Raw genomic sequence first — 21157 nt, forward strand, 5'->3', positions numbered from 1 at the left:
GGAAAGGGGAAAGGGGGAAAGGGGAAAGGGGAAAGGGGAAAAGGGAAAGGGGAAAAGGGGGACAGGGAAAAGGGAAAGAGAAAGGGAAAAGGGGAAAAGGGAAAAGGGGGAAAGGGGAAAGAGGGAAAGAGGGAAAGGGGAAAAGGGGAAGAGGGGAAAGGGGAAAGGGGGAAAAGGGGAAAGGGAAAAGGGGAAAGGGAAAGGGGAAAGGGAAAGGGGAAAGGGGAAGAGAAAGGGGAAAGGGGAAAGGGGGAAAAGGGAAAGGGGAAAAGGGGAAAGGGAAAAAGGGGAAAGGGGGAAAGGGGGAAAGGGGGAAAGGGAAAGGGGGAAAAGGGGAAAGGGAAAAGGGGGAAAAGGGGAAAGGGAAAGGGGGAAAGGGGGAAAGGGGAAAGGGGAAAAAGGGAAAGGGGGAAAGGGAAAAGGGGAAAAGGGAAAGGGGGAAAGGGGGAAAGGGGAAAAGGGGGAAAGGGGAAAGGGGGAAAGGGGGAAAGGGGGAAAGGGGGAAAGGGGGAAAGGGGGAAAGGGGGAAGGGGAAAGGGGGAAGGGGAAAGGGGGAAAAGGGGAAAGGGGAAAAGGGGAAAGGGGGAAAGGGGGAAAGGGGAAAGGGGGAAAAGGAAAAGGGGAAAGGGGAAAATGGAAAGGGGGAAAGGGGGAAAGGGGGAAAGGGAAAAAGGGAAAGGGGAAAGGGAAAAGGGAAAGATATCCCCCAGATAACTCTCCAGAGTCCAAATGAGCTGCAAAAGCTAAAAGCAAAGCCCTGCCTGGCAGCTGAACATGGGCCAGAGGCAGGACAGGCCTGGAGGCAGGGTTGGGATGCTGTTACCCAGGTCCAGGGAAGAAGTTAATGATATTCCTTACACCAAACGTGCTTTATCATAACCCTGGCTGAGTTTGCACAGGTACAAAAAGGGTTTGCTCAACTGAGCTGACAGGGGAGGTTTTATTGAGATAATAACAGGAACTATCAGGAAAAAGAAAAGATGGATCCTTGCTGGAATCAATCAAAAGGCCTTGAAGAGACTAACAGAAAAGCCAAGTGAGTTTGCCTGCCAATTCAGGAGTTTAAAGGAGGCAGGAAAATACATTTCAATTATGCAATCAAAGATCACTGAACAATCCAAAGGCTATAAAAACAGGGGCTGAAATATTAAAATAGATAAATCTGAAATAACCCCAAAGACAGGCAGCTCAATAAAGACAACAGCAGTGAGAAGTAATTACAGGGGGAGAAGTGAGCAGCTTGTGAATGAGTTCCCTGGGCCCAGCCACTGGGTCTGGGCAGGAATAAAAGGAATAAAAGGTGCAAGAAGGAAGAAAAGCAGTGGAGTGCCAGGGAGGTGAGGATGGATTTAAAAGGAACATTGGTAACAAGTGAATGGGAGCTGTGCCCTGTGGGAAGAAGCTTGGAGCATGAGAAGGGAAAGGACAGGTGAAGTTAAAAGTCATACTGGGAATTATTGGGAATCAAGAGAAGGAAAATTGTTTGTCTTTAGAAGATAACAAAATTCTGATATGCAGGGAAACTTACAGGCACGGAAAACTGAAGATTTTTACAGAGGACATGGAATTCCTTCTTCCTGGCTGTTGACTGAATGGTTTTTGGTGGGAATCTGGCTTTCCCTGGTTCCCAGGTTGTTTTCAGTGTTTCCCGTCCCTCCCCGTGGGTTTTGTATTCCAGGGATGTCCCTGCCCCGCTGGTGGCTGCTGGAGCAGGAATTACAGGTCACAGCTCCAGGGCAGTGATGGAGCTGTTGGACAGTGATGCAAAATCCAGTTTTATCAGGAATAGGAAAAGTCAACCTCAGAGTTGGAACTGGGGGGGCACAAACACAAACCACAAAATCCCAGGCTCACAAAATTCACTCCAACTTTGAATTTTGATCAGGGAACCAGAGGGAGACAGCTCAGATGTGCAGGTATGACCTTGGCTCCACCACACCAGGAAAATTCCCTTTTTTACCTCATTTTTGTAGGAAGCTGAGGCCGTTTTCTCCCCTGCAGAGTGTCCTGACTGGGGATGCTGGGCTGGGGATGCTGGGCACTCCACAGTCTCTGAAAGGCTGCTCAGAGACAAACCAGATTTGTTTCATCCATGAAGGAAAACACAGGCAAGGGGTGGGAACTGCTGTGATCCAAAATCCCCTTTTCCAGCCCAAACCCCGGGCTGCCCCTCCTGAGCTGAGCAGAATCCACCAAAGCAGCAACTCCTCACATTTGGAGTAATGAAAATCTGGCTACACTGACTTAAGGCAATTCGCAGTTGTTAAATTTAATTTCCCATCAATAAATATAATTACCTAATTCAATTTCTGCCTCTTAATAAAAATGGTTTCCAATGTCGTTAGAGCCTCAATCCCCAATATCTGAGGCTGCTCAGGATTATGGGCTGTGTAAATACAATTTCTGCAAGCAGATGGATTTTCCATGCAGATGGAGAAACACAAATTGGAATCAGTGGTTCTGGCAGCTTCCAACACCTTCAACCTGAAAAAATGAGAAACAATAAAATTACAGAGGTTTTTTTTTTCTCTATCTTGCTGAGAAAGGAAAAGCTCTGCTTGTGCCTTCTTTAATTTGACAAGGCTTAAGATGTTCCTTTTCAGGGGTTTAATTAGCTAAAATATATCCCCAGCAGAAAAATTAGGAGCGTCCTCGAGGTTTATTTGACACTCTGCAAACACTGGAGCTCCCTCTTGAAAGGGAAATTTCCTGCCTGGGATGATGGTGCAGGTTTTAATGAAGCCACTTGACCACAGCCCTGGCAGCCAGGAGAGGATTTCCCCTCACAGATCTGTGCCAAAATGTGATTATGTGATCATGATGAAAGGCCTTGAGCTGCACCAGGGGTGAGGTTGGAGAAGGGGAAATTTCCTCATTTCTCCATGGAAAGGGCTCAGGCACAGGGAGGGGCAGTGGTGGGGGTCATGTCCCTGGAGGTGTCTGAGAAATGTGGGGCTGTGGCACCTGGGGACAGGGACAGGGATCAATGTGGGGGTGTTTGGGTGGGAGGGACCCCAAACCCCCCCAGTGCCACCCCAGCCATGGCAGGGACACCTCCCACTGTCCCAGGGGCTCCCAGCCCCAGTGCCCAGCCTGGCCTTGGGCACTGCCAGGGATGCAGGGGCAGCCCCAGCTGCTCTGGGCACCTGTGCCAGGGCTGCCCACCCTGCCAGGGAACAATTCCCAATTCCCAATCTCCCATCCAGCCCTGCCCTCTGGCACTGGCAGCCCTTCCCTGGCTCCTGTCCCTCCATCCTTGTCCCCAGTCCCTCTGCAGCTCTCCTGGAGCCCCTTCAGGCCCTGCCAGGGGCTCTGAGCTCTCCCTGGAGCTGCTCCTGTCCAGGTGAGCCCCCCAGGTGTCCCAGCAGAGCTGCTCCATCCTCTGAGCATTTGGTGCCTCCTCTGGATGCCCCAGCAGCTCCAGGTCCCTCCTGGGCTGGGCTCTGCAGGTGGGGCTCACCTGGGCACAGAATTCTCCTTTCCTGCTGCCCTCGGGGATGCCTGGACACAAAGATCTCTCCTTGGCCAAAGTTTCCTCCCTTTTGGGTCCCACATTTCCAAGGCTGAGCAGAAGTTCCCACTTCAGGGATCAGTTTTGAACCTCAGCTTGGGAGCTGCACCAACATTCAGGCACTGAGTGACTGAGGGGCCCTGGTGCAGGAATGAGGTGAAAATCCATCACTGCCACGGCTGCCACCTGCAATCCCAGCCACTCCTGGGCACCTGCAGAGCAGGGGAACAGGGAAGAAAAGGGAATGAAGGCAGCCTTAAAAAAACTAAACCCGAGAAAACTTTGCAGAATACAAATCAGAGCCCAACCACAGCTGGTGTGGAGCTTTTAATTGCTTTTAAGGGAAGCAATTCCCCGTGGGCCGGGAAGATGGGACAGCTTGAGGTCTGAAGTCATTTACCAAGTCTATTGTTCTGAGGTGCCTTCAGGCAGAATCACTTCTCTCTTTGCTGGGCTTTTTTTCTTTTTTTTTTTTTAATATTGTTTAGCTGTGGGAAGCATCATTCCAGCCTGCCATGTGCCCATTTGTCTTGGTTTTGCTGGCAATTAGGCCGGTTCTGATGGGATGGGGGATGCTCCAGCAGGGCAGGGATCTGCTGGCACCAGGCTGGGCTGGCTGGGGCAGGGACCCCTGCAAACCCCCCTGCAGCCTCCCAGCCTCCCCTTGCCCGTGCTGGGAATGCATTTTCCAGCCAAACAAAAATGCAGTTTGCTCCTTTTCCACCACAGGGAGCTCGGTGGGGAGTTCCAGCAGGGAGGAAAAGGATAAATGCAGGTTTTGCCACCCAAACTCCAAAGAGGATCTTTGGCCCATTTCTCTCCCCTGCACAAACGCTGTTCCCTCCATGCTCTCTCTCCCCATTCCCAGGCACTGGGCCCACATCCCAGATTTTCACTTGGAAGATCAGACTCCAGGCTCAGCCTCAAGAACAGTCCAGACAGAAATGGTAAAAGCGACCCCAGGCATCCCAGGAGGCTGGGAAAGAAGGTTGGATCCCTCCTGGGGGAGGCTTGGCAATGAGCTAAAGTCATTTTAACCTTCAGAGCCTCTGAGCAGCCAGGGCTGATTCCAGGGAGAATCTCCCTGAAAACAGGCAGAGCTCGTGATTCCGTGGATGTTTCCTCCCTGGGCTTGGGGTATTGGCATTTTCTGCCACCCCAGGTGCCCACCAGGGTGCAGAGGGAGCTCCCCCAGCAGGGGCTGGGCAGGAGAAGGTTCCTCAGCCGGGGCAGTGACTGCAGAGCCCAGAGCGCCTCTCCCAGGGGCCCCAGCAGCCAGGGCAGGGCTCTGGGCTGGTTCTGCAGCTGGGAGGATCCAATTCCCACTGCACTGCTCCCTGCAGCCCCTCGGGAGCAGCTCCAGCCCAGCCCTGGCCTCACACGGGGCTCTGTACCCAGGGCCCCCAGGAAAACAACTAAAGGAAACCAAAAACTGCTGGGAAAACCATGGGTCCAACACTTCTGGCTCTGCCACTGTACAAACATCAAACTCTTTTATCACCGTTTTCATTATTGATGAAAATCGCAGCTGGGATCATCAATTAACACACATTAATCAAAACTCACCACAGTTCCCCATTCCTGGCAGGTGTTTGCTACAAGGACCCTCCTTCCATCTTCCCTGCACTCGCCCTTTGTGTGAGGGGAACAAGCAGCAGCTCAGGACAAGCTGTGTGCATCGATCCCTGAGTGTGAGGATCAGCCACACAATCCTCATGGAAAACCCTTCCCTGACAGGCCCCTCGTTCCCCCACACCTCCCTTTTGTCCCTCATTCCCCCACACCTCCCTTCTATCCCGGGCTGCCATGACAGCACCTGCTTTATCTGCCACCAGGGGCTGTTTTTCACGGCCAAATTGATGCACTCCTTTTGTTTTTCCCTTTTCTTCTTTTTGTCTTTCCCTTTTCCATAATTCATCCTTTAAAGATAACACCACTGGCAATGAAGAAGTGCATCTGAGCTCTGACAAACTCCCCAAAAGCTCCTCAGCCTCTCGCAGCAGTCTGCAATAAATCAGGTGTTTCAGCCAGCCTGAGCAGACAGGCTGGAAAGCAGGCAGAAATAACTGCAAATGAAGTGACTTTGGTTTAAATGCAACCAAGTCAGGGCCTGCTGATACTGCAGAAATATTGTTCTCTGAATTTCCTTCCTCTCCACGAGTTTCTTCCTCATCACACTCCTGACTTGCTTGGGATTATCTCCGAAAATGTAAATATCTGCCTCATTTGCTGTGGCTGCTGCTCTGCTGGGAGCTCACCTGGTGAATTTTACAGGACCAGTGGCTTATTCTGCTCAGAGAGAGCGAGGCAAAGGATGAGGCTGTGGTTTGGGGGAGGTTTTCAGCAGCAGCCTCTGTGAAGGGATGGGTGTTAAAGGACATCACCAGGGTTATTCTGGTGAAGGACATATCCAGGGTTATTCTGTTATAAGACATCACCAGGATTATTCTGTTATTCTGTTATAGGACATCACCAGGATTATTCTGTTATTCTGGTAAAGGACATCACCAGGGTTATTCTGTTATAGGACATCCCCAGGATTATTCTGTTATAGGACATCACCAGGGTTATTCTGGTGAACGACATCACCAGGGTTATTCTTTCATAGGACATCAAAGTTATTCTGCTCAGAAGAGAGGAGGCAAAGGATGAGGCTGTGGTTTTGGGGAGGTTTCCTAGCAGCAGCCTCTGTGAAGGGATGGGTGTTAAAGGACATCACCAGGGTTATTCTGGTAAAGGACATCACCAGGGTTATTCTGTTCTGGACATCACCAGGGTTATTGTGTTATTCTGTTAAAAAGACATCACCAGGATTATTCTGTTATTCTGTTATAGGACATCACCAGGGTTATTCTCTTATAAGACATCACCAGGGTTATTCTTTCACAGGACATCACCAGGGTTATTCTGCTCAGAAGAGAGGAGGCAAAGGATGAGGCTGTGGTTTTAGGGGGAGGTTTCCAGCAGCAGCCTCTGTGAAGGGGTGGGTGTTAAAGGACATCACCCCATGCCCTGAGCACTGGGGGGGGGGGGTCAGGGTCAGCCTGGGAGCATCTGGGGAGGATTTGGAGAAGGGAAATGGGAGAGGAGGCCCCACCAACCTGGGTGGAGTCAGGGGTCCCCCACAAGACCCTCCTGAACTTACCCAGTCTGGTTCCACAATTGTCATTCCCATTCCACAATTGTCATTCCTAACCCACAATTGTCATTCCCAACCCACAACTGTCATTCCCAACTCACAATTGTCATTCCCGACCCACAACTGTCATTCCCGACCCACAACTGTCATTCCTGACCCACAATTGTCATTCCCATCCCACAATTGTCATTCCCATCCCACAATTGTCATTCCCATCCCACAACTGTCATTCCCATCCCACAACTGTCATTCCCAACTCACAATTGTCATTCCCGACCCACAACTGTCATTCCTAACCCACAATTGTCATTCCCATCCCACAACTGTCATTCCCAACTCACAATTGTCATTCCCGACCCACAACTGTCATTCCCGACCCACAACTGTCATTCCTGACCCACAATTGTCATTCCCATCCCACCATTGTCATTCCCGACCCACAATTGTCATTCCCAATGCACAATTGTCATTCCCAAGGCAGGTTTCTGCACCCATCCCAGCACAAGAAAAGCCTGGTGCAGAGAGTCCAGAGTGCCCTGCTCTGCAGCCAGGCTGGGACCGTTCACCTGGAGCCCCTTCCAGACTCATTCCAGCCATAAACACCCAAACTTCATTTTCTTCATTTCACCACTGACTCCATTTGCAATTGTCCATGGGAAGGAGCCAGGTTGTTCCAGGGCTGCCCTTGGATACCATCAGACTATAAATGCAAACTCTGAAGTGCTCAGAACCTGCCACCTCCACGCCTCAAATACACTGGAACACCAGAAAACAAACCAACCCCCCCAAAAAAACCCCAAAAACAAAAAAAAAAACACAAAAAAAACCCCAAAAAAACCCAAACCACCAAAAAAATCCCAGGGATGACAATCTCCCCTTCCCAGAGGGTTTCTGAGAGCCTCTCAGCAGTCAGAGAGCTCCTGGTGTTTCTCCTCTCTCAGGCTGAGATTTCAGCCCACACATTTGCCGTCTGTACCTTTGCAGGAAGGTGCTTTCCCTGAACTGCCCCTGGAGAAACTGGGCTCAGGAATGCCCACCAGAGGAGCTCCTTGTTATTTACAATAATTATTATGAAGCATCTGGTGGAAAAGACCTGCTTTATTCTGACAGCCCCTAGGGCTGGTGGCTCCAGTAAGGGATTTCAGCATGAGCTGCACACTGTAAAATTCATGGCATGGTTGGGTTGGAAGGGACTCCAGTTCCCAGAATTCAAATCTCATTTTCTGGGGATGTTTGATCCCAGCAAGGGCCAGCTAAACAAGGCAATTTGGTCCAAAGCCTGGGGATGCAGCATGGAAAATACAACAGCAGCTGATTTACTCCACAGCCTCAGAAATGTTTTCACTCCAACCCTGGCAGACAAATGGAGAGCTCAGCCCAGGATCTCCAGCAGAGCTGTAGAAACAATTGATTTTTCAGTTCAGTAGCCAAATTGGAAAAGTAAATAGTTTGAAATTACCCAGAATGGGGCTTTTTGTTGGTTTTCTTGTTGAATTGAAACATGGGCTGAGGAGCTGCAGCTCCTCCAGCAGCCTGGGCAGGGGCATTTCCAGCCAGGAATGGTCAGGACTGAGCTCCTTGATCCCCCCAGAAAAGGGTCCTTGCCACCACCTGAGCCTGGTGGGAGGAGGGCGGGGGCCCTCTCCTGCTCCTGTTCCCATGGGCTCCATCAGCTGAGAAAAGCCAGGGCCAGGTGTCCTCCCACCAGCCCTGCCGCGCATCAGGGGGTGGAATTATCCCAAATGGAATTATTCCCGATGGAATCATTATTCCCACAGGAATTATTGCTGATGGAACCATTGCTGATGGGATTATTCCCACAGGAACTATTATTATTCCCACAAGAATTATTATTCCCACAAGAAATATTCCCAATGGAATTATTCCCGATGGAATTATTATTCCCACAGGAATTATTTCCACAGGGATTATTGCCCATGGAATAATTCCCACAGGAATTATTCCCAATGGAGTTATTCCCACAGGAATTATTGCTGATGGAATTATTCCCACAGGAATTATTATCACCACAGGAATTATTCCAATAGAATTATTATTCCCACAGGAATTATTCCCAATGCAATTATTATTCCCAATGGAATTATTCCCAATGGAATTATTCCCAATGGAATTATTATTCCCACATGAATTATTCCCAGTGCTCAACCTGGTGCCAGGCAGGAGGTGCCAGCTGCAGACCAAACTGACCAAACCCCACAAAACATGAACCAAACCCCACAAAACACGAACAAAACCCCACAAAACACGAACCAAACCCAAAAAACCACAAAACACAAACCAAACCCCGCAAAACACAGACCAAACCCCACAAAACACAGACCAAACCCAAAAAACCACAAATCAAACCCCAAAAAACACGGACCAAGCCCCACAAAACACAAACCAAACCCCACAAAACACAAAACACAAACCAAACCCCAAAAAAACACAAAACATGAACCAAACCACACAAAACACAAACCAAACCCCACAAAACAAAACAGCACAGAAAAACACCCAAATAAATCCCACAGAGAAAAAAAAAAAAAAACAAAAAATCCTGCAGAGAAAAAAACTCCACCCAAATAAATCCCATAGAGAAAATCCCAACAAAAATTAAAATTGCACCAACAGTTCTGATTGGTTCCAGGAAGCCAAAAGCCCCATTTCCCAGGTCTTGGATGGAAAACCAAACACATCAGAGCTTAAATTGCTGCTCTACAGCTGGAGCTGCACCACAGGATCACTGAGAAAGCTGCCAGCCCATCGAGTCCAGGCTGAAATCCCACCCTGTCCCCAGCTCTGAGTGCCACCCCCAGGTGCCACCTGCAGGGATGGGCACTGCAACCCTCCCTGGGCACTTCCTGAGCCCCCTTTCCATGGGGAAATTCCTGCTGTGCCCACCCTGAGCTGCCCTGGCCCAGCCTGAGGCCGTTCCCTCTGCTCCAGGAGTTCCCTGGAGAAGCAAAGGTTCCCCCTGAGGCTCCTGTGCCCAGGTTCTGGGGGCTGGTGCAGAAGGGAACTGGGCACAGATTCCAGTCCCTGGCACCACCAGATTGCCAGGAACAACCCCAGGGGCTGGCACCCACACAGATCCAGGATATTTTGGCAGGCTGGAAAAGCCAGCAGGAAGGAACTGGGAGCAGGGAATGGCTTCTCCCTGCTCAAGCCAACCAGACACAAGTGAGAGCTCTCAGCCAAAGCCAGTCACAACAATTAACTGTAAATTGCAAATTATTATTAAAAATGACTGAAAAAATTATCTTTGTTTTGAATCACAAATGCAAAATCTGCGAGTTCTGCTTTATATTTATTTAGAAAGATAATAATCTCCTAAAGATAATAAGAAATGCTTTACCAAACATTAGGAGATGCCCTTTCCAGTATTTTCTTAAAACTAATCAAGTTCGAAATCCCAAGTTTCCTTTTATAAACAAGGTCATAAAATGCCTTAAAAATCTCCCAGGAAATTCATGGAAATTTATTCAGTCGGGTATGAGAGAGTAAATCTCTGTTATGCTTGTGGATCCTTCCCCAATCCATGTACATTTTAATTAAGCCCATTAATTTTACAGGATTGCTGCTTGTTTGTTGCTGGATTGTTGCTCTGAAGAAAGCAGCTTTTTTTCTATGGAAATTAAATTCCAAGAGCTTCAAAGTAAGTTTTTATACCAACCAGCACTGAAACCAGCACTGAGAAACACAAAACATTTCCTGCTGCATAGAAAGCTTGGTTTGGTTTTCTTGTTTGTATAACATCATGAAAAAATTCTTTATTTTATTATGGGTCCACTGGGAAAACCCACGTGCTTCCTCAGGCTCAGTGTCATTCCAAATGATCCTGATCCATTACCTACTATCTAAGATTATTGGAGGAATTTCCATCTGTCATTGTGGCTTCCATGCCAAATTTCCTAAATTTCTCATCATGCCCTGACCTGGTTTGACCTTTATTTGCAGCAACTCTTCCACCTCTGACATTCAATTTTATCTCAGTCTTTACCAGCACTCAAAAATTTCAAAGCCAATTAAAACGTGCTCAGGGAAAAATGGGTTTGTAGTTTGACAGATATTCCATGAAACTGCTCAGGACTGGGATTGAAAGCTCAGAATCCTAAAAATAAGGAATGGTTTGGGCTGGGAGGGACCTAAAGGGCCCTAAATCCCCCCCAGTGCCAGCCCTGCCATGGCAGGGACACCTCCCCCTGTCCCAGGTGCTCCCAGCCCTGCCCAAACTGGCCTTGGGCACTGCCAGGGATGGGTATCTACAATTTTCCTTGGATATCACTCTCCCTATTGGCACAAAATCCACACAAAACCCATCACACAACAAGTTCAGCGAAGCAGACTTGAGAATCTCTGAGCTTTCTGTCTAAATTACCGTCAGCACTGGAAGGAAAAAAAAAGAAAAAAAGCCAAAAAACAACTTACTTCAGTGTAGGGACTTAAATTGTCAGAAGAATTCCTTGTGTCTCCATAAAGGCAACATAAATCCTGGCAAAACCCATTCTCTACCCAAAACAACTCATTCTCCAGGTTGTGTTTTCCCAGGCTGCCTCCGGAACCTGTCTGGGAGGAAAATGAAGAACGAGTACATGAAGGAAATCATAATTTACAAGATGTTCTGAAGCCAGGCTGCATTTAAAACAACTGGAATTTGAGATTCACTTGTCAGGGGGAAAAAAAAAAGAGCTAACAAGGAAACCATGTAAATGCAGTGCATTTGTTGTTGTGCTCCTGCTAAAAATGCTGGAAGTGTCTGACAAATCCCCATAATGAGCTCCCATCTGCAGGTGGAAGGAAAGGGAAACTTGTTGAGGGCTGCAGGGAGTGGGAGAGCAGGGAAAACCTGGAAAAGCAGAGGCAGCACCAACAGGAGCTCTGAGCCTCGCTGTGTGTTTTCCTTGGAATCCAAGAATGAACTGGTTCATTGTTGGGAAAATAATTCAGTATCCAGAAGGGGAAAGGCTCGTGGCTTGTGAGGTTTGTGCCCTCTGGCAATAGCATTGCTCCAAGGGAAGCAGATCCCAGAATCCCAGACTGGTGTGGGTGGGAAGGGACATGGAAATCCATCCCTAAATCCCAGCCCTGTCCCACATCCCTTGGGCACTGCCAGGGATCCAGGGGCAGCCACAGCTGCTCTGGGCACCTGTGCCAGTGACACAGAACATGGTGAAAGACCCAGAGTAGCAAAGTTGAAGGAAAATGTTTTGAAATATTATTATAAATAACAATAAAATTCCTGCCAGCTAAGAGCAAAGCCAAGCCCCAAGGCCTTGAGGCTCTCCATGGGTGCAGAGGGAGAGCATCCTAGAGTAAACCCAGGCTTGATCCACACTGGAGCTGGACTCTGTGGTCCATGTGGGTCCCTTCCAGCTCAGGATATTCCAGGAGTTCTCCTGCCTGGCACTGGCACCTTCACCTCCCCCCTGTGCACACCATTCGTGGCTGTTGTCTCTCCAACCCCAATTCCAAGGTGCATTTCTGTGCCACTCGGGTGTCCAAGGTCCCTTTTTTGGGCTCTCTCCCTTCCTTCACCAGAAAAGAATATCTTCTCTCAATCACAAAACAAACAAGATTCAACTAAAGCTCACAGAACTGTGGAAAATCCTGAGCTGGGACCCACAGGGATCATCCAGTGCAGCTCCTGACCCTGCACAGGACTCCCCAAAATCCCACCCTGTGCCTGACAGCATTGCCCAAACCTAGCAAAGGCTTGCCCATGGTGAATTAATTTAATATTTGGGAGACAAAATCTCAGTCCTACACAATTTTGTCTCCCCCACTGCCAGTCCAGGCCTCAAAAATTACGCAAAAATCCCAACTCCTCCTTCCAGCCTCACTCTAAACCCTCCCAACAATTGCTCCTCTCCATTTCCAGCTCTTCGCCCAAGGCTCCTGAAACATCACGTGGGGATTTGGGAGCCCCATTTGAAACAAATTGTTTTAATTAAACCAGTAATTTCCAACCCCAAGAGATGTAAACTATTAAAGAGCTGCCAGGAGGGAGAGGCACTAACGGAGAGCAGTGAGCAATTACAGCCAAGCTGCTGCTGGTTCTCTGGGAAAAGGGCTGGGAAAGCAGAGCCAGGCATCCCTCATCACCCCCAGAGCCCAGGATCCCCCTCCTGAAAAGGCTCAGCATCCCCAGAGCCTGCCCAGAGCTCAGGATCCCTCTCCTAAAAAGGCTCAGCATCCCCAGAGCCTGTCCAGAGCCCAGGATCCCCCTCCCAGAAAGGCTCAGCATCTCCAGAGCCTGCCCAGAGCCCAGGATCCCTCTCCTAAAAAGGCTCGTCACCCTCAGAGCCTTTCCAGAGCTCAGGATTCCCCTCCTAAAAAGGCTCAGCATCCACAGAGCTTGCCCAGAGCTCAGGATCCCTCTCCTAAAAAGGCTCAGCACCCCCAGAGCCTGCCCAGAGCCCAGGATCCCCCTCCTAAAAAGGCTCAGCACCCCCAGAGCCTTTTCAGCACCCAGGATCCCCCTTCCAGAAAGGCTCAGCATCCCCAGAGCCTGCCCAGATCTCAGGATCCCCCTCCTAAAAAGGCTCAGCATCCCCAGAGCCTGCCCAGAGCCCAGGATCCCTCTCCTAAAAAGGCTTGTCACCCCCAGAGCCTTTCCAGAGCTCAGGATCCCCCTCCTAAAAAGGCTCAGCACCCCCAGAGCCTTTCCAGAGCCCCAGATCTCTCTCCTGAAAAGGCTCAGCATCCCCAGAGCCTTTCCAGAGCTCAGGATCCCCCTCCTAAAAAGGCTCAGCATCCCCACAGCCTTTCCAGAGCTCAGGATCCCCCTCCTGAAAAGGCTCATCACCCCCAGAGCCCAGGATCCTCCTCTGAAAGACTCAGCAGCTCCTTTTCCCAGGTGTCCAGTCGTTGGGATATAAGGGGAGGGATCAGGGATGGGAGAAAAGTCTCCAGCTGCACCAAGGGAAATACAGGTTGGATATTGGATGAAGTTTTTTCACAGAAAGGGTGAGAAAGTTCTGGAATGGCTGCCCGGGGAGGTGGTGGAGTCCCCATCCCTGGGTGTGTTTGACAAAGCCTGGATGTGGCACTGGGTGCCAGGGTTTGGTTGGGGTGTTGGAGCTGGGCTGGACTCAATGGTCTTGAGGGTCTCTCCCAACCTGGTCAATCTGGGAATTCTGTGAATTAACCCCCCCTCCACAGAACAGCTCCTCAAAAAAACAGAGCAAGGGGAGCAGGAAATGTTTTAACTGGTGGGAGTGAAGGCTCTGTCTCAGACAACTCAGCTGTGCTGCCCCCACACAGCCAGGGCCTCGGGAAGATGTGTTTGGGATGGGCTAAAGCTCAGGAGAATTCAGAAATGTCAAGCTCACGTGCTCTTTTTCCCATAAAATGGATCTTATCCAATTCCAAACCAAATTCTTGGAGGCTTCTCTGGAAATGCCGCTGTCAGCCAAAAGAAGAAAAGAAGATTTTTTACAATATTTTTTTTCAAGTTGTAAATGGAAGGAAAACAAGAAGAATATCCAACAACAATCAACAATAACAATTTCAACAACTTATCCAAGAGCCACCTGTCTTCTTCCAAAATGAACCTTCCCCATTACCATTTCTAATCCTGGACTATTCACAGAATCACAGAATTTCTAGGTTGGAAGAGACCTTCAAGATCATCGAGTCCAACCCATGTTCTAACACCTCAACTCGATCATGGCACCAAGTGCCACATCCAGTCTTTTTTTAAACACATCGAGGGATGGTGACTCCACCACCTCCCTGGGCAGCCATTCCAGAACTTTATTCACAAATTCAAACCTCAGAAGGCAAAATCTGCTTCTTGTTACAAAGGTCAGTATTTCTAATCTGCACCTGTTTCATGTCTGAGGGCTGCATTTACACCCTACACGTGGCTGAAAGGAATTTCACTGCTGTTCTGACCTCTGGAATGGCTCCTGTTCCAGGGAAGTGTTGGTTTGGGTGTAGAGCTCCAGGTACCCAGCTGCCCCAGAGCCAGGGCATAAAAGGAGAATGCCCAGCTGGAAATCAACCAGAGAGTGGCATCTAAAAATAAATATATTTGCATTTTCCACTCTGATCTGCTGAAGTGCAGCAGCAGAGAATCACGGAATGGTTTGGGTTGGGAGGGACCCCAAATCCCCCCAGTGCCAGCCCTGCCATGGCAGGGACACCTCCCACTGTCCCAGGTGCTCCCAGCCCCAGGGTCCAGCCTGGCCTTGGGCACTGCCAGGGATCCAGGGGCAGCCCCAGCTGCTCTGGGCACCTGTGCCAGGGCTGCCCACCCTGCCAGGGAACAATTCCCAATATCCCATCTAAATTTACCTTTTTTAAATTTAGCCATATTTCAGCATTTCAGGGGCTTACCATTCTCAAGAAAACCACCCTGTTCTGGAAGCCAGGAGATCCAAATTTCACTTCTAGGCACCATCATCTCACCTGAAATAATCCAGAATTCTCTATATTTGGAAACACACACACACAGAAAAAAAAAATAAAAAATTAAAAGCCATTTTTGCAATGTGGATTGCTAGTGAGGAACACAATTCAGTTGGTGTTCAACAACTCAGCTTCTCAGAGCGAGAAACAAAGCATGGGAGCACAATTCCTGAGGGAGGAAAAAGTAAGAAAACAAAAAATTGAAAACCCCAGAACTTTTCCCAATCAAAATCTCCATCTCTTTCCCGTCAATAACAGCCAGATTTCCCCTGGGTGTCCCTTCGGGGAGCCCAGAGCAGCTCTGAGCACCCACAGCCCCCAGAGCCGCTCATTTCTCCTGGGAATTCCCTCCAGCCGCGAGCTCCTGGAGACAGCCAGGAGGAGGAAAGTGGGATTGTTGTTAACAACTCCCTCCTCGCTCACTCCAAGCTCGTTAAATCCCAGCAATATCAAGCAGCCATTCCAGGCAGTGCCACGTGAAGCCCTTTTCCCTCCTCTCACAGCCCTGGTGTCACCAAGGGACACGAGCAGGCGACGCCGCACTTTGTCACACACATCTTTTATGAAAAATCCTTTCCTTAGGAATTTTCCTCCTGAGAAGCTGAGAGGAACAAAATGTACCCAATGGTTATCTGCTGCTGTGGGATGCAACAGGTGCATCTGGGATTGGGCTCATGTGCTTGTTTTTAATTCATGGCAAATCACAGCCCAGCTGGCTCAGACAGAGAGCCCAGCCATAAACCTTTGTGATCATTCCTTCCTATTCTATTCTTAGCCAGCCTTCTGATGAAATCCTTTCTTCTATTCTTTTAGTATAGTTTTAATGTAATATATATCATAAAATAATAAATCAGCCTTGTGAAACATGGAGTCAGATCCTGGTCTCTCCCCTCATCCTCAGACCCCTGTGAGCACGGTCACAGCACTTCACCCGTGGCTCTGCTGCAAGAATTAAACAACATTAAACAGAATTACCAGGGCTGGAATCACGGGCAGATCAGGCCTCTTAAATCCCACAGAAGGATGTTTAAGCAGACATCCCACAAGGGCAAACAGATAAATTGAGGTTTCCTGCTGCAGTCCCGGGGACAGCGGGAGAATGCTAAACAGGGAGCGCGAGGGACGCGGCGCAGCAAAACGTTTTGCCTTATTTTTAATTTAAATGTAGTTATAGAGATGAGGAGCCTGGAGGCACCAATCAAAGCCCACAGGATGATTAAGTCCTCTGAGCACACCGAAATCACCACTGCCCAGCACTGCTCCAGTCGTCCGAGGAGGAATTCTCTCAGCACAAAGTTGCTTTCTGCCTTTCATTTTTTTTAAAGTGTTTTCAAAAAACATGATTTCTCTGTGGCAAAGGAACCCTTTGAAGCAGCCCAAATAGCCTTTGAAGTGAAAATAGAGGAGTCATTTTGTATTCATGCCCCCTTTTTCCCCTCTCCCCCCTCCCAAAAATGAAGGTGTAGGACTTGGTGAAAAATTCATGTCCTGGAAGAGGGCAGCCTCAGCTGGTGACATCAGAGGCATTCAAGGGAACAAAATGGCACTAAAATAGAAGTGGAGAGATCCTCGGGTGCAAATCAAAGACACTGGATGGAAATGCTGCTTAATTAGTGCAGATGAAGAGGCATGAACTGGCAGGCAGAAGGTTGCAATGTAGAAAATTCAGGAGGCAATAATGGGCTGGTGAAAATGTCGCTCTTTGGAGCTGCCAGCCTCGCTTAGAAAGCTAAAAAATTTATTAAACCTCGGTGAATGTTGCTTTTCTCAGTCACAAAGGCCATTAAGAACTCCTGGAAGTGGTGGATGCCACACAGTCCATTAGCAGCTGGATGTTAACGCTGTTCTCTCCCTCCTTCCATCCCCATAAATGTATTTCTCTCCTCTAATATTTCCTAAGAGGCTCCTGTGGCACAGATTTTCCCTTGTACATCTTTCCTCAGCCTCAGAACAAATGAGACTGGCTGGTCTCACTCAGAAACTAAAAGTTTTCAGGTAGTTCTCTGCGGAATGATGAAATATCCCACAGGTTCCAGAAAGCAATTGGTAAATACAGGCTCCTGCTTCCATAAAAAGCAATTTATTAAACACAAATGTTCAGCAATGTGAAGTGTTTTACTGCTGCAAATTCAATACTGCTCGAAACATGCTCTGAAGTCAATAACCCAGCAGTAAAAGCAGCAGCACACACACAAATGTCTCATCTTATTCCACAAGCCACCATTTCCTCCCACACAAAATTCCCATCAAAACATCAGCTTCAAATTCTTACCCAAGCTGTCCAGTTGAAGAAGCAGCAACTTGGTTTTTTTTTATTTTTACTTTTTTTTTTTTTTTAATAATTCCTCAGCACTTAAATCCCTTTTCATGTATATTGGATGTTTAGGAAGAGGGAAATAGTCTTCCTGGGAAAGAAAAAAATCATGCAAATAAATCATGCAACAGGAAAGCTCATAAATCTGCATTTATATTGGAAGTAAAACTGAACTCACCAGAGGTGATTTACTGCCTCTAATAATGAATGTGACTATTGGGTCCTTAGATTTTCATTAGTGTGGTGAAAGAATTTATTTTATGAGCAAATATTTAAATACTCGTAGAAAGCAAATGTAAAAATATTGCAAATATTAAACCTCCAATTACTTCGAGTTATGTGAAAATTCATTGAAAAATAATTTCCTGCCTGCAGAAAAACAGATTGTCAAAATCTGGGGTTACTGCTTTGCCCGGGAGGCCGAGGAGTTTGATGGTTTTGTTTGGAGACTGGCTGAGGAAATCTGAGCATTTCCCACAGACACGGGCAGGGAGCAGGTGGCACTTGGAACTTTGGGGATTCCTTATGAATTGTGGAGTTGTTAAGGCTGGAGAAGATCTCAGAGCCCAACCAACCATTGCCAGCCCTGCCCCATGTGCCCAAGGGCTGTGAAACCCCCCAGGGATGGGCACTGCAGCCAGGGCTTGACCACAGTCCCAGGGACAAAATTCTCCCCAATGCCCAACCTGAGCCTCCCGTGGAGTGTCACAGACACATTTTATGGGAAATCCTTTCCTTGGGATTGTTCCTCCTGAGAAGCTGAGAGGTGAACAAAATGTACCCAATGGTTATCTGCTGCTGTGGGATGCAACAGGTGCAGCTGGGATTGGGCTCATGGGCTTGTTTCTAATTCATGGCCAATCACAGTCCAGCCCAGCTGGCTCGGACTCTCTGTCCCAGACACAAACCTTTGTGATCATTCCTTCCTTTTCTATTCTTAGCCAGCCTTCTGATGAAATCCTATCTTCTATTCTTTTAGTATAGTTTTAATGTAATATATATCATAAAATAATAAATCAGCCTTGTGAAACATGGAGTCAGATCCTGGTCTCTTCCCTCATCCTCAGACCCCTGTGAGCACCGTCACAATGGAGGAGGGAGGAGGAAGGAGCAGAACCTGTGAAGGAGCAGAACCTGTGACCAGCTGATGGCTTGGGGAACAGCAAAGGTGAGGAGTCCTTGCTGCCACCAAGGGATTGTGGATTTGTCCTTCCCTGGTGGATGCCAGGATGAGGAGGACATGGAGCAAGGCCAGAGGAGGCCATGAGGTTGGTAAGAGGACTGGAAAACCTCCCCTGTGGAGCTGGGAGAGCTGGGGGTGCTCACCTGGAGAGGAGAAGGGTGTGGGGAGCCCTGCCAGAACCTTCCAGGGTCTGGGGGATCACAGGGACCTCCAGCAGGAGCTGATGGAACAAGGAGCAATGGGCACAAAGGGAGAGAGGGGAAATGTAGCTGGAGACTGGGAATTGGGAATTGTTCCCTGGCAGGGCTGGATGGGAGATTGGGAATTGGGAATTGTTCCCTGGTAGGGCTGGATGGGAGATTGGGAATTGGGAATTGTTCCCTGGCAGGGCTGGATGGGAGATTGGGAACTGGGAATTGTTCCCTGGCAGGGATGGATGGGAGATTGGGAACTGGGAATTGGGAATTGGGAATGGGGAATTGGGCATTGGGAATTGTTCCCTGGCAGGGTGGAATGGGAGATTGGGAATTGGGAATTGTTCCCTGGCAGGGTGGAATGGGAGATTGGGAATTGGGAATTGTTCCCTGGCAGGGATGGATGGGAGATTGGGAATTGGGAATTGTTCCCTGGCAGGGTGGGGAAGGGATGGGATGGAATTCCCAGAGCAGCTGGGGCTGCCCCTGGATCCCTGGCAGTGCCCAAGGCCAGGCTGGACATTGGGACACCCTGGGACAGTGGGAGGTGTCCCTGCCATGGCAGGGGTGGCACTGGGGGGGTTTGGGGTCCCTCCCCTCCCAAACAACTCCATGATCCCATAGTGGAGGAGGATAAAGGAGAGCCACAAACACCCTGAGCTGCTTCACAAAATGAACAACAACAGTCCCCAGGGTCCTGCAGGCAGAAGATCCAAGTTCAGACAATTCCCTGCAAGACAAAGCAGAAAACCCCACAAATGTTCTCATTTCACATCTCCCATGGTCACACCACAACCACCAGGACACAAAAGCCTTTTCTTCCTCCAGATGCAGAATTCTGGTGATTTGGAACCATTGAGTTCAGCTCAAACCAAAAGTAATCTTAATGGCAATGAAAGTTCAGCTCTTCCCTCACAGCACAGGAGGGTGGGAGAGAATTCCTGTTGGGTTTATGTGATTTGGGTTGATCACTCTGTGCCTACTTACCTTAAACAACCAGCTGTGAGCTGTGATGCTGCTTTATTTTTCAGAGCTTCAATAAAGAAAATGCTGCAATTTTGTAAATTATAGCCCTGCCATGGATGGCTCCATTTCCAACGTGCTTATCTTATCTCGTGCTTAAATCAAATCAAACACTTCCCCTAACAGCAAACCCTGCAAAAACCTGACAGGACAAAATGCAGAGGGAAATCTGAGATGTGATTTAGCTTGATTGCCAAAGGCACTTGCCAAAAGAGGATGGAACACAAAGGCACAAGGGGTTTGGTGCAGCCCTCCCCGAGGAGTCAGCACAGAATTCCAGCCATTAGGGGGGCAGATTTCCATCCCCAGAATTCCCATCATCTCCTCAGTTTTGAATATATGACAAAATGGTTTGGGTGGAAAGGGACTGAAACCCACCCAGTGCCAGCCCTGCCATGGCAGGGACACCTCCCACTGTCCCAGGTGCTCCAGCCTGGCCTTGGGCACTTCCAATAACCTCAAGCTCTGAAAGATGAGTTCAGGAGACTCAAATTAACTCATTTCCCAAAGAGTGGGGCTGCAGCAGGCACCTCACCAGCCTGCTCCCCTCCCCAGAACGTGCCTGGTCACAGACTTGTATCCAAAACAAATGTTGGATTTTGTGCTCACCCTCCATTAACTGCCACGAGCACCTTCACTGGGATGAAAGCCTGTTTATCCATTTTAATTGGATATTAAAGTGTGTTTTGTGGCTACAGCCCAAACATCAGCGGCATATTAACTTACAACAGCTTTAACAACGAGAAACCCAACCCACCGTTGGCACACGGGCAATTATTCTGCAATTATCCAGAAATCACATTACCCACTAATTGCTCTGGCAGGCGCCTAATTGCTTCTCTAAATAGGGGGTGAGGCTCTACCCCTGGGCTTTCTCCACTACTTTGCTGGACCACCTTTCCTTCAAGCACTGAAAATATGGAGCAGCAGGGACCAGATTTTGTTCTGCTGGGGGCTTTTCCCAGCCCAAATCCGTGTGTGTGCCCTCCCTGCCCTGTCCTGGGCACCCCCAGCTCAGTGCCACCCACCAGGGCACCCTGAGGATCCAAAAGCTGCTCCTGAAGCACCCGTGGTGAAATTCCAGCAGGTTTTTAAGGAAATTTGGGCTGGGGACTTGGATGTGCCTTGGTGTTCGTGGAGGTCTTTTCCAACCTCGATGATTCCATGCCTGGCACGTTCCCAACCCTCCCAGTGTGAGCAGAGTAAAACCTCCCACGCCTACCCCAGGTGTAAATGATCCCATTCCAAGCAGAGATAGATAAATAAATATCTTGGTTTGTGTGTAATTTATCTCCTCTAATTTGAAGATCCTCCTTCTCCAAGAGGAACAAGCTGAGTTAGGAAGACACACAGGTGAGGAGAAGGGAGAGTCTGGTGG

General features: G+C 48.8%; 1 long non-coding RNA gene across 4 annotated transcripts in view; it reads right to left on the minus strand.

Moving 5' to 3' along the window:
• The window catches only part of LOC143694753 (uncharacterized), a 31651-nt gene that overhangs the window by 6417 nt on the left and 4077 nt on the right, over positions 1–21157 (minus strand). Inside the window, exons 2-7 of one of the 4 annotated variants that reach the window (XR_013183406.1) lie at positions 17338–17470; positions 14994–15085; positions 13985–14057; positions 11082–11215; positions 3461–3723; positions 657–2484 (exon numbers count right to left, since the gene is read on the minus strand). This is a non-coding gene — a long non-coding RNA (uncharacterized LOC143694753). Of the gene's footprint in view, positions 1–656; positions 2485–3460; positions 3724–11081; positions 11220–13984; positions 14058–14993; positions 15086–17337; positions 17471–21157 lie in introns of those variants that run through there. The other 3 variants (XR_013183408.1, XR_013183409.1, XR_013183407.1) reach the window with 3 other exon arrangements.

This window comes from Agelaius phoeniceus, chromosome 9 (genome assembly GCF_051311805.1).
Source record: "Agelaius phoeniceus isolate bAgePho1 chromosome 9, bAgePho1.hap1, whole genome shotgun sequence".
Classification (NCBI taxonomy): Eukaryota; Metazoa; Chordata; class Aves; order Passeriformes; family Icteridae; genus Agelaius; species Agelaius phoeniceus.